An 11,144-nucleotide genomic window follows, 5' to 3' on the forward strand; every position below is an offset into this window, starting at 1 on the left:
AGGACCAACTATAAGCATGCAAATGCAGTAAAACAAGCACTGTACCAAGGGGTGTCAAGAGGCACAGTTCTAATCACAGCTCTGTCATCAACTTACTTTGTGAGCGTGGACAAGTTATTTCAGGCTGGATTTTTGTCTTATTTTTTTGAAATGCAACGTTTTTGTGAAATGTTCTTTAAGACTTCATCTAATTTCAAAAAATGTATGAGTTGATCCTGAGGTTCTCAAATTATGTCAGAAAGCTTGAAGCTGTACTGCTTAAGGGTCTAGATCTTAGACTCTATTATTATGCTCCTGGTCAGGGCACTGTGATCTTTGGCCTGGTCTGCTTCAATAGATTTCTATTTTGTTTTCCTGTTTCCAATTTTGTATTACTAGAATTAATTTTCCACATGAATTATCAAGTAATGTCTATAAACACAAATCAAATCATGTATCTCCTTTGCATAAGCACTCTAATTGTTTTTCATTGACCTTACAACAGAATCCAAATACCAGCTAAACTCAAACTGGCCATAACCTCCATTACCAATCTCATCTCCTGCCACTCTCCCAGGCTGATAACCAGCAAAGAAATAGAAACTCCAGTCTTAGAATCACATGGAATTGGATTTATCCTGCAATCTGAATGAGCCTGGAAGTTGATTCTCACCCAAGAAACTCAATAAGAAACACAGCCATGATGACACCTAAATCTTGATATTGTGAGACCTTACTCAGAGTCTACAGGACTTTGTGTGAGATCCATCCAAGCCAAGCAAAACTTATAATCTACAGGACTCTGAGACAATAAATTTGTGTTTGTTTAAGGCCACTAATAGGGTAATAAGTTCTTTTACAACAGCAACAGAAAATTAACACAACAAATGACAGGACTCATCTGTAAAGATTCCATGAGGAAAGCGGTCCCGAATCTCCTTCCATCTCTTATAACTGCTTCTTCTCTCTTAGAACTTTTAATCCTACTTTTATGCCAAACAAATCCTAAAATTCAAATTACTCCTAGTCCTGGATGAAATCTCAGCTGATGTTCCTGACCTGTCCTCATTCACTGAAACATGAAACCTGGGCTTTAGATGTAGCAGGTTCATTCCACTGAAGTCTCAGAATTCATTCTTTTTCCCACCATTGAAGATGGTAAAGATAGAGTAGGGCATGTCCAACATGGAAAAGACCCTGTAAATTATAAAATAGAAGAAATTAGGTGATATTTTGCAAAGAGAAAGGAGCTCAGAGGAGAGAAATGTCTGCAGAGCCTCGAAGTGGTGAGAAAACAGAGTTCTTTTAGTACCAGAGAATATAAATTAAATGCATAAGTACGTATCATAGATAACCTGTGTCTAGGGAAAAAAATGCTAACCATAAAAGGTGTTCAGGATTACTTTTGGAGGTACTTAGATTGAGGATATTGTATTTGGAGAGCATGACCAAATTGACAGAAATTTGGAGCATTTCAGAATCTCTGGTCCAACATTCTCATTTTGTCAATACCAAGGTCCAGAGAGCAACACTTGCTTCATGATCTTTAAAGTCGTTTGCTATCATGAAATTTAATTTAAATTATTCCTGTTGGACCAAAACCATATGAGCATCTCAATTGATGTAAAAAAAGAGTATTAGTTCAATAAAATAAATAAACAATAATAAATAAATGATTCCTACTGTATGAAATTTAACATCCTTTCATGATAAAAACGCCTAACAAATTAGGTATAGAAGGCAAGTACCTCAATACAGTAAAGGTCACGTGTAACAAATACAAAGCTAAAATTATACTCAAATGGAAAAAATCAAAAAATTTTCAATAAGATCAGAAATATGACAAGGATGTATACTCTCTCCACTTCTCTTCAACACAGTACTGGAAGTCCCAGTCAGAACAATTAGGCAAAAGAAAGAAATAAAAGGCATCTATGCAGGTTGAGGTGTCTCATACCTGTAATCCCAGCACTTTGAGAGGCTGAGGTGTGTGGATCATTTGAGGTCAGGAGTTTGAGACCAGGCTGGCCAACATGGCAAAACCCCATCTCTACTAAAAATACAAAACAATTAGCCAGGCATGGTGGAGTGTGTCTGTAATCCCAGCTACTCGGGCATGAGAACCATTTGAACCCAGGAGGCAGAGGTTGCAGTGAGCCCATTTCATACCACTGTACTTCAGCCTGGGCAACAGAACAAGACCTTGTCTCAAGAAAAAAAGAAGAGGAAGAGGAAGAGGAAAAAGGAGAAGGAGGAGCAGGAGGAGGAGGAGGAGAAGTAGTGGAAGAGGAGGAAATCTAAAAAAAAAAAAAAAAAAAAGAAGAAGAAATAAAAGGCATCCACTTTGGAAAGAAAGAAGTTAAATTGTCCCTGTTTACAGGCAACATGACCTTACATATAGAAAACCCTAAACTACACACACACACAAACACACAATTGTTAGAACTAATAAGTTGGTTTAGTAAAGTTGCAGGATGTAAAATCAACAGACAAAAATCAGTAGTATTTCTATACACTAACAGTGAACTATCCAAAAATGAAATCAAGAAAACAATTTTGTTTATAATAACTGCAAAAAACAAATAAACAAAAAATGTAGGACTAAATTTAACCAAGGAAGTGAAGACCTATACACTAAAAACTGTAACATATTGATGAAAGAAATGGAAAAAGACAAATAAATAAAAAGATACTTCATGTTTATAGATTGGAAGAACAGAGGAACATTAAAATGTCCATCCTGCCCAAAAAACTCTATTGATTCAATGTAGTTCTTATCAAAATACCAAAGACATTTTTCACAAAAATAGGAAAAAATTCTAAAATTCATATTGAACCACAAGAGAACATAAATAGCCAAGGCAATCCTGAGCAAAAAGAACAAAGCTGAAAACATCATACTACCTGAATTCAAAATATACTACAATGCTATAGTAATCAAAACAGCATGGTACTGGCATAAAAAGAGACACACAGACCAGTGGAACCAAATACAGCCCCAGAAATAAATACATGCATTTACAGTCAATTGATTTTCAACAAAGGTGACAGGAATACACAATGGGGAAAGGATGATTTCTTCAATAAATAGTATTGGGACAATTGGATATTTAAATGCAGAACACTTAATTTCTCACTTGTAATATCAACTTACAATGGGTTAAAGACTTAAATGTAAGACCTCAAGCTGTGAAATTCCTAGAAGGAAACAGAGAAATAGCTCCATGACATTGGTCTGGGCAATGATTTTTTAGGTATAAACCCAAAAGCACAGGCAACAGAAGCAAAAATAGAAAAATGGGATTACTCCAAACTGAAAAATCTTCTTCACAAACAAGGAAACAATCAACAGAGTAACCTATGGAGTGGGAGAAAATATTTGCAAACCAGACATTTGATAAGGTGTTAATATCCAAAAATATATAAGGAACTCAAACAACTCAGTAGTAAGAAAACACATCACCCAAATAAAAAATGGGCTACGCACTTGAAGAGACACTCTTCAAACAAAGACATACACATACGCGATAAAAAAAAAATACTTAACATCACTAATCATCAGAGAAATGCAAATTAAAGCCACAGTGAGATGTCACCTCATACCTATTAGAATGGCCATAATAAAAAAGATGAAAGATAACATGTCTTAGAGAGGATATGGAGACTATGGGCCCCTTGCACAGTGTTGGTAGAAATGTAAATCAGTAGAGTCATTATAGAAAATATGGTGTTTCCTCTAAAAATTAAATCTATAGTTACCATATGATCCAACCATCCCACTTCCGGATATATATCCAAAGGAAATGATACTGGTATTTTGAAGAGATAACTACATTAACATGTTCATTACAGAATTATTCACAATTGCCAAGACATGGAATCAACAAGTATCCATCAATGGATGAATGGATAAAGAAAATGTGGTGCATATATACAAAATAACATACTATATTGTTGTAAACAAAATGATTTTCTTACTTTTAAAGGCTTATTTTCCACAACATGGATGACTCTGAAGGACATTATGATAAGTGAAATAAATCAGGCACAGAAAAATAAATACTGCATAATCTCACTTCAATGTGGAATCAAAAAAGGTGAACTCATAGAAGTAGATAGTAGAATGGTGGCTACAAAGGACTGGAGTCAGGTGGTCTGAGGGAGATGTTGGTTAAAGGATACAAAAATTCAGTTTGAAAGAATATGTTCAAGAGAGCTATTGTAAGACATGGTCGCTATAGTTAATAACAATGCATTGTACTCTTGTAAATTGCTAAGAGAGTAGGTTTAAAGTATTCTCACAACAAAATTGATAACTATATGGGGTAAAGCACATATTAATTAGCTCAATTTAGCCATTCCACAATGTATACGTATTTCAAAGCAACATGTCGTACATTATAAATTTATACAATTTTGTCAATTAAAAGTATTAATTCAATAAAATAAATAAATAATAATAAGTAAATGATTCCTGCTGTATGAAATTTAAAAAGGCCCATGGGGAAGACTATCTGAAGAGATTATGTTGCAGCTTTTCAGTAATTGCAAAACCTTATTTATCCCATTTCTAATTCATACTCTGGTCCTGTTTCTCTCTGAACTCTGGATTTACAGTATGTACTCTTGCTGTCCATGTGCTGAAAAAAAAAAAAAACCTGTAGGAACTGCAGTTCTCATCTGAGTCTTCAAATAAAAATCTTTCAGATTTCAGATGTGCTTGTGGCTTATCCTTCCTTGTCACTTGAAAAGGGATTTATATAGCCAAATAAGGGTTCAATCAAGATGTTCAAGTCCTGCTTTATCTAACGAGCAATATTTGCACTTTCCCTCATTCAATCATATAAAAAGCATCAAGTCCTTCCGTGATTAATAGAAGTATTATAGAAATGAGTAACATAAAATCCCCACCTTCTAGCTCATAGGCAAATAACATGGGAAGAGATTGCTGCTATACCATACCATGCCATCAGTACTACAGTGAAGGGCTGTCCAAGATGAAGATGAAAGGAATAGAGAGTGTAGAGCCTGAGGCATAAAAGAACAAGGTGGGCTCCTTGTACAGAATGATTGCTTCACAGGGAGCTTGGGGATAAATGGACAGATAACAGATGAGGCTGGGAAGCTTGGCTAAGGTCATGAATGCCATGTTAAGGAATTTGTATTTCATTCTGAAACTGATGTACATTAGAGGATATACTTAAAGAAGAGAGGTGACATGGTGATATTTTATTTTTAAGAAAATAATTCTGACACAGTGGGGAAGACCAATTTCCCATAATTCCCTTAGCAACAGCCATTTTTTTGTTGTTTTACTAGAAATTATTCTCCTCATTACAATACATCCAGTGAGGCTCCTCTGTTGTTTACATAATGTTAGCTACTAATCATTGCTTTCAAAGAATATATATTAGCCACGATTTTTAAAATATTTCTATAGTACCTGTGCACTCATATTTATAACAGCATTATTCACAACATCAAAATATGGAAGCAATACAAGTATCCATTGGTGGATAAATGGATTTTAAAAATGTGGTATATACATACAATGGAATATTATTTAGCTTTAAAAAGGAAGGACATTCTGATGCATACTATAACATGGATAAACCTTGAGGACACTATACTAAGTGAAATAAGCCAGTCACAGAAGAACAAATACTGCATGATTCTATTTATACAAGATACATAGAGTAGCCAAACTCATAGAAGCAGACAGTAGAATGGTGGTTATCAAGGTCTGTGGGGCAGGGGAATGGGAGGTTAGCATTTAAAGGGTATACAATTTCAGTTGGGAAAGATTAAAAAGATGGAGATGGGTAGTGGTAATGGTTGCATAACAATGACAATATATTTAATGCCACAGTACTGCACACTTAAAAGTGATTAAAATGTCAAGTTCTAGGCTTTTTGTTTGTTTGTTTGTTTTGAGACAGAGTTTCACTTTTGTTTCCCAGGTTGGAGTGCAATGGCGCAGTCTCAGCTCACCTCAACCTCCACCTCCTGGTTCAAGCGATTCTCCTGCCTCAGCCTCCTGAGTAGCTGGGATTACAGGCATGCTCCACCATGCCCAGCTAATTTTGTATTTTTAGTAGAGACGGAGTTTCTCCATGTTGGTCAGTCTTGTCTCGAGCTCCTGACCTCAGGTGATCCGCACGCCTCAACCTCCCAAAGTGCTGGGATTATAGGCCACTGTGCCCAGCCCCGGTTGTTTATATTTTATGACAATAAAAAATACATATATAAATTATTGGCCGGGTGCCGTGGCTCATGCCTGTAATCCCAGCTCTTAGGGAGGCAGAGGCAGGGGGATAGCTTGAGCCCAGGAGTTCCAGACTTGCCTGGGCAATGTAGCAAGGCCCCGTTCTCCACAAAAAGAAAAAAAAAAATTTAAAAAGTGTAAAACTACATATATAAATTACAAACAAGAGGCAAACTCGAAATCCAGTTTTTTCAGAGTCCTGGAGTATACTTGATATTATCCAGCCTGTCAGTGATTATGCAGCCACTGTCTTCAATTCCTTCTTTCTCTGGATTCTTCCCAGCTGCATATCCCTCCTTAAAATGTGATAGACTTTTCCTCTTCTGGCCTGTATAAAACAGAGACAAGTTCCATCGCTCAGCAAAACTAAAATGACAAGGGAGCTTGTGAGATCGTTTCATACATCCCACATCTTTATCTGTACCAAGAGACAAGCCTGGGCCAACTCTTGTTCATTTTGTTCTGCTGAATCAGGGAAATTCCATCTCTTTTGTAGTATGTGGTCACACTAATGGGGCCTCAGGTAGGGGGACAATCTGCCAGACGTCTCTGTGTCTCTGGCCTTCCCCCTTGTATTTGGCATGAGACCAGGAACCCAGATATTTTTAAAGAGAAGGAAAGGGATGACCTGCAAATTGAGCCAGGCCAGAGGCCTGAGTTGACCATTTTTAGTCATAAACCAGAGAGGATGCTTGCTGTAGAGTAGGACTCCAGAAACCTGGTGCCTGCTGAGATGGCACCAGAATACGAAACACCTGAAAAATGGGAGATGCCAGCAGAAACAAACATAATAAAGACAGAGAAGGGTAGCCCAAGAGGCCTGGGTGCAAATTCTGCTCCATGGTTTTGGGAAACTCTCTTACCTCTCTGAGCCACAGGAAACTTAACTTATAAAATGAACACATTATTCTATAGAGTTATAATGCATAAAGGGATGACAAAATATTGTGTATGATATGCTATAGGTGCCCACAAATATTAGTTCCTCTCCTCCTGGCATCATATCAAGAGGCAGCCCCATTCTAAATGATATACTGGTCTCCCCTTAACAGACATCTGTGCATCTCTGTTGCAAAAGATGGCACCACCCAGTTTCCCCCAAATATGTCATCATCCTATTAAATGCCTACTGTGTGCATTGTGATTGTTCATCTCAGCTCTCGTTCTAGCCTTTACTTCTGATGCTTGAATTGCTTTTGCTACTTTCCTCTTATTTCTTTTAAGTCCATCTTGTCTTGCAGGTTTCAGACCACGTTTGGGGTAGGATTGTTGTTAGATGCCTGGCTAGGGCTACATGACGCAGAATGATTCTTCTGGGACTTTTGGAGCTCTTTCTTTCCTTGCCCCTACCTAAGTGGGTTTGTGCTTCAGTTTCCATGCTACCCACTACTCTCAACTATCTGCTGAGGGGTCATGTGAAATGGGAGAACAGTCAGGGCCTTAACAGTCAAACCAAACAATAATTTAATTTCTCCACATGATTCCAACTCCACCTTGAGCACTGTCTCCAGAGAATCACTTTTTAAATGCACATTTGAAAAGCGTTTGCTCTACTGGGAAAAAAAAATCAGTAGATGATATTTGCTCTTCATTTTGTCTCATAACCAGGGGCTGGCCTCCAAGGATTTTAAATGTGGAGAGGACTTTTGAGATCACTTGATGCAGAGGTGGTAAACTTCAATGCCCACCAGGGCCAAGCAGGGAAGGTAAATGAGTGATGTCAGTCAGGAAAGTGAGCTGGAAAGGCCGGGCTTTATCTAAAGGGGAAGCTGCTTCAGAGGTCCTAAGATTGATGCCCTCTGTGATTGTAGGAGCTCTAATGCACCCAAATATTTATGTGTTGGCAATTAATATCCTTAAAAATATTAATGTTGGCACTAAATACAAGTGTTTTAAGATAATATGTAAGTCAAATAAGCATATTGGCACAGCCCTGGACCACCAGTTGGCAATTTCTGACTTGTCCAAACCCTACGTTTTGCAGAAATCTGAGACATAGATATATGCTGCCCAAAGTCACATCAAACAATCCTGGGCGACTGGAATGAGAACTCAGATCCAAAGCTGATCCATAGTCTGTCCAGTATACCTCCAACTGCATGGCCTCAGTGATTCTTTCATCCCATTTGAGAAGAAGAGGAAAGAGAGAGGATGAAATGCACTTAGAATGAGGGAGTAAAAACAGGGGTAACCCTGAGGTGGAAAATATGATACCTTTCTCAAAATTTCATCGACTCAACACATTTTTGTTGAATAAATGCAATCTGCTGGCACTGTCCTAAGCACTGGGGACTCTATAGGGAACAAAACAGAAGTCCTTGCCCTTATTACTGAACTCACTTCCATTGTTTGAACCTCTCAATATTTCACCTCCAGACTTTCATAATACTCTCCCTTTGATGAGAACAGGCTTCTCCTGACAAAGCCTGGCTAAACTTACTCATTCTTCAAGATTCAGCTTAGATTCTACTTCTTCCAGGAAGCTTTCTGGCATGCACACACTCACAGATCTGTATCAGATAAACCTCCTCTGAGACCTCCCAGTGCCTTGCACTTCCCTACTGAAACACGTCTCACAGGCATTCTAATGTCCCTTGTCTCTACTAACTTCTGAGCTACACAGGAGAATATACCATGGCTATCTTGTGCACAACTTACTCTCAGCACATTGAGCAATCTGTAGCACAGAGTTGGTGTTCACTAAATTGTACAGTATCGCTCCTTCCAAGAATGGCAAACCAAGACCATGAGAGTTCCTCAGTACCAACCTCTGATAGATCCCATACTGTCCCCCACCCCTGGTCTCCTAAGATCCTCTCAGTTACCCTCTACTAGGGACCTCTCCATGTGCCCAGATCTTCCTGCCTCTCTTCATTTCTCCTTCCAGCTGCACGTTTTAATTCTGGAATCAGTCTTTGCTTTATTAGGCTTGCATTCCCTTTGAAGCCATGGCTACACATGGCCACACGAATCCTGGCATCTCGGCCTCCAACCAACAAGATCCTTGGTGACCTGACAAAACATCTGGGCAACTGACTCATCTTGGTTTTCTCTTCATTCACACGGCTTGGCACTACTTAGGCACCGCCTGAAGGTCGGGTGCTGAATCCCTGATGCCGTGACAATTTTTCTTTGGTCTCTTGAAATCATCAAGGGCTTGTATACATGCGTAAGGCTTTTTTAATCAGGGAACAGCTGGTTGTGGTAGGGGAATCTATTTGCTGTGCCCACTATTAATTAGTAACATTTTAGAAAGCAGAGCAAAGTTTATGACTAGAAGGGAAAATTGGAAGCCATATGTAAAAGCTATGGGTGATGAATATTGGATTAACATGCCATGATTGAAGGATTTTTCAGGTGAAAGACGAAGATTTCTTTTCCATGACTTTAGAGGATGAAACTATAATTAGAAGTTTCAAGGAAGAAAACTTTAGACTTTATTCTTTCAACAAAAAGGACCAAATTATAAGATACTCTTGTTGTTTTGCAATAAACATTTGTAAAATTCCTGTATTTTGAGCCACTTCATGAACCAGGCATGAAATGAACAGTTATCAAACAGAGTTCTTGCTCTCAAGGAGACTGCAGTCAAACGAGGGAAACCAACATCGAAACAGGAAAATTTGATCATGCAATGTTGAAGTGCAGTGACACATAAACCTTGTGGGAGCAGAGGAGCAGAGCACCATTTAGGGTTTTCAAACCTGGTACTACCAGCTACTGGTGACATGATCTTGAGAAAATCTCTTAACTTACCTGGTAAGATGATACTGAAACTAAAAGGATTTCACACAAGCAACATTTTGTAAACTAAAAATGGACTTAACAATGTTCATGTCCACCATTAAACTTGCCCAAATTCACACAGGACTACCTTGAAAGGTATTGAGATTCTGGTCTTAGGAAGAATTTAAGGAAGCCAGTATCTTCCTAGATAAGGGATGTTTAAAGAGAAATTCCTATACACTGGGGAGAGGCTTGTATATATTGAGAACATCTTCTTACAATGCCTTGTTTTAAATAAGATTAGTGAATTTGTTCCAAGAAATAGAGAATGTGTTGAAGTTAAGCTAGCAGCCAAGTGGCACTAAAAAATAATTCACCCCTAACAACGGAATTGAGATGGCTACCCATCAACCCTGCCCTGATTAAGAATATTTTGACTTAGATCACTAGCAAGCATAAGTGGTGAGTCCCCTTCTCTTTCTCCAGTGACACTCGATCTAGTTTCAGAATTTATTTTCCAAGATTTTGCCACCTCTCCTCCTTCCTTCCTTCCTTTCTTTCTTTCTTTCTTTTTCTTTCTGATGGAGTCTCACTCTATTGCCCAGGCTGGAGTGCAGTGACATAATCTCTGCTCACTGCAACCTCCAACTCCTAGGTTCAAGTGATTCTCCTGCCTCAGTTCCCCAAGTAGCTAGGATTACAGGCATGCACCATCACGCCTAGCTAATTTTTGTATTTTTAGTAGAGATGGGGTTTTACCATGTTGCCCAGGCTGGTCTTGAACTCCTGACCTCAGGTGATCTGCCAGCCTCAGCCTCCCAAAGTGCTGGGATTATAGGTTTGCAACCTGTCCTTCTGTCTCATCCCTCCACCATCACCAAGTCCTGTTGATCTTACTTTCTAAACCGATTTTTATTCACCTTCAGGCATTTTCTTTGTGCAGCCTTCACCATCTGGCATCTAGCCTCTAGTCCTGTTTTCTCACTTCCAGCATCCAGTATAATCCCTTCTTTAAACAATAGCCAAAGTGATCCTTTATAGATGAAAATCTCAACATATTAGTTGCTTATAGAAAACGATTCATTGCCTATCACTGGCCTCAGGATCCAGTCCAAGTTTTTTGAACGATGTGCACATTATGCTCTGGCCAGCAAAAGCAACTGCACTTCTCAAA

Source organism: Pongo pygmaeus, chromosome 13, assembly GCF_028885625.2.
Source record: "Pongo pygmaeus isolate AG05252 chromosome 13, NHGRI_mPonPyg2-v2.0_pri, whole genome shotgun sequence".
NCBI lineage: Eukaryota > Metazoa > Chordata > Mammalia > Primates > Hominidae > Pongo > Pongo pygmaeus.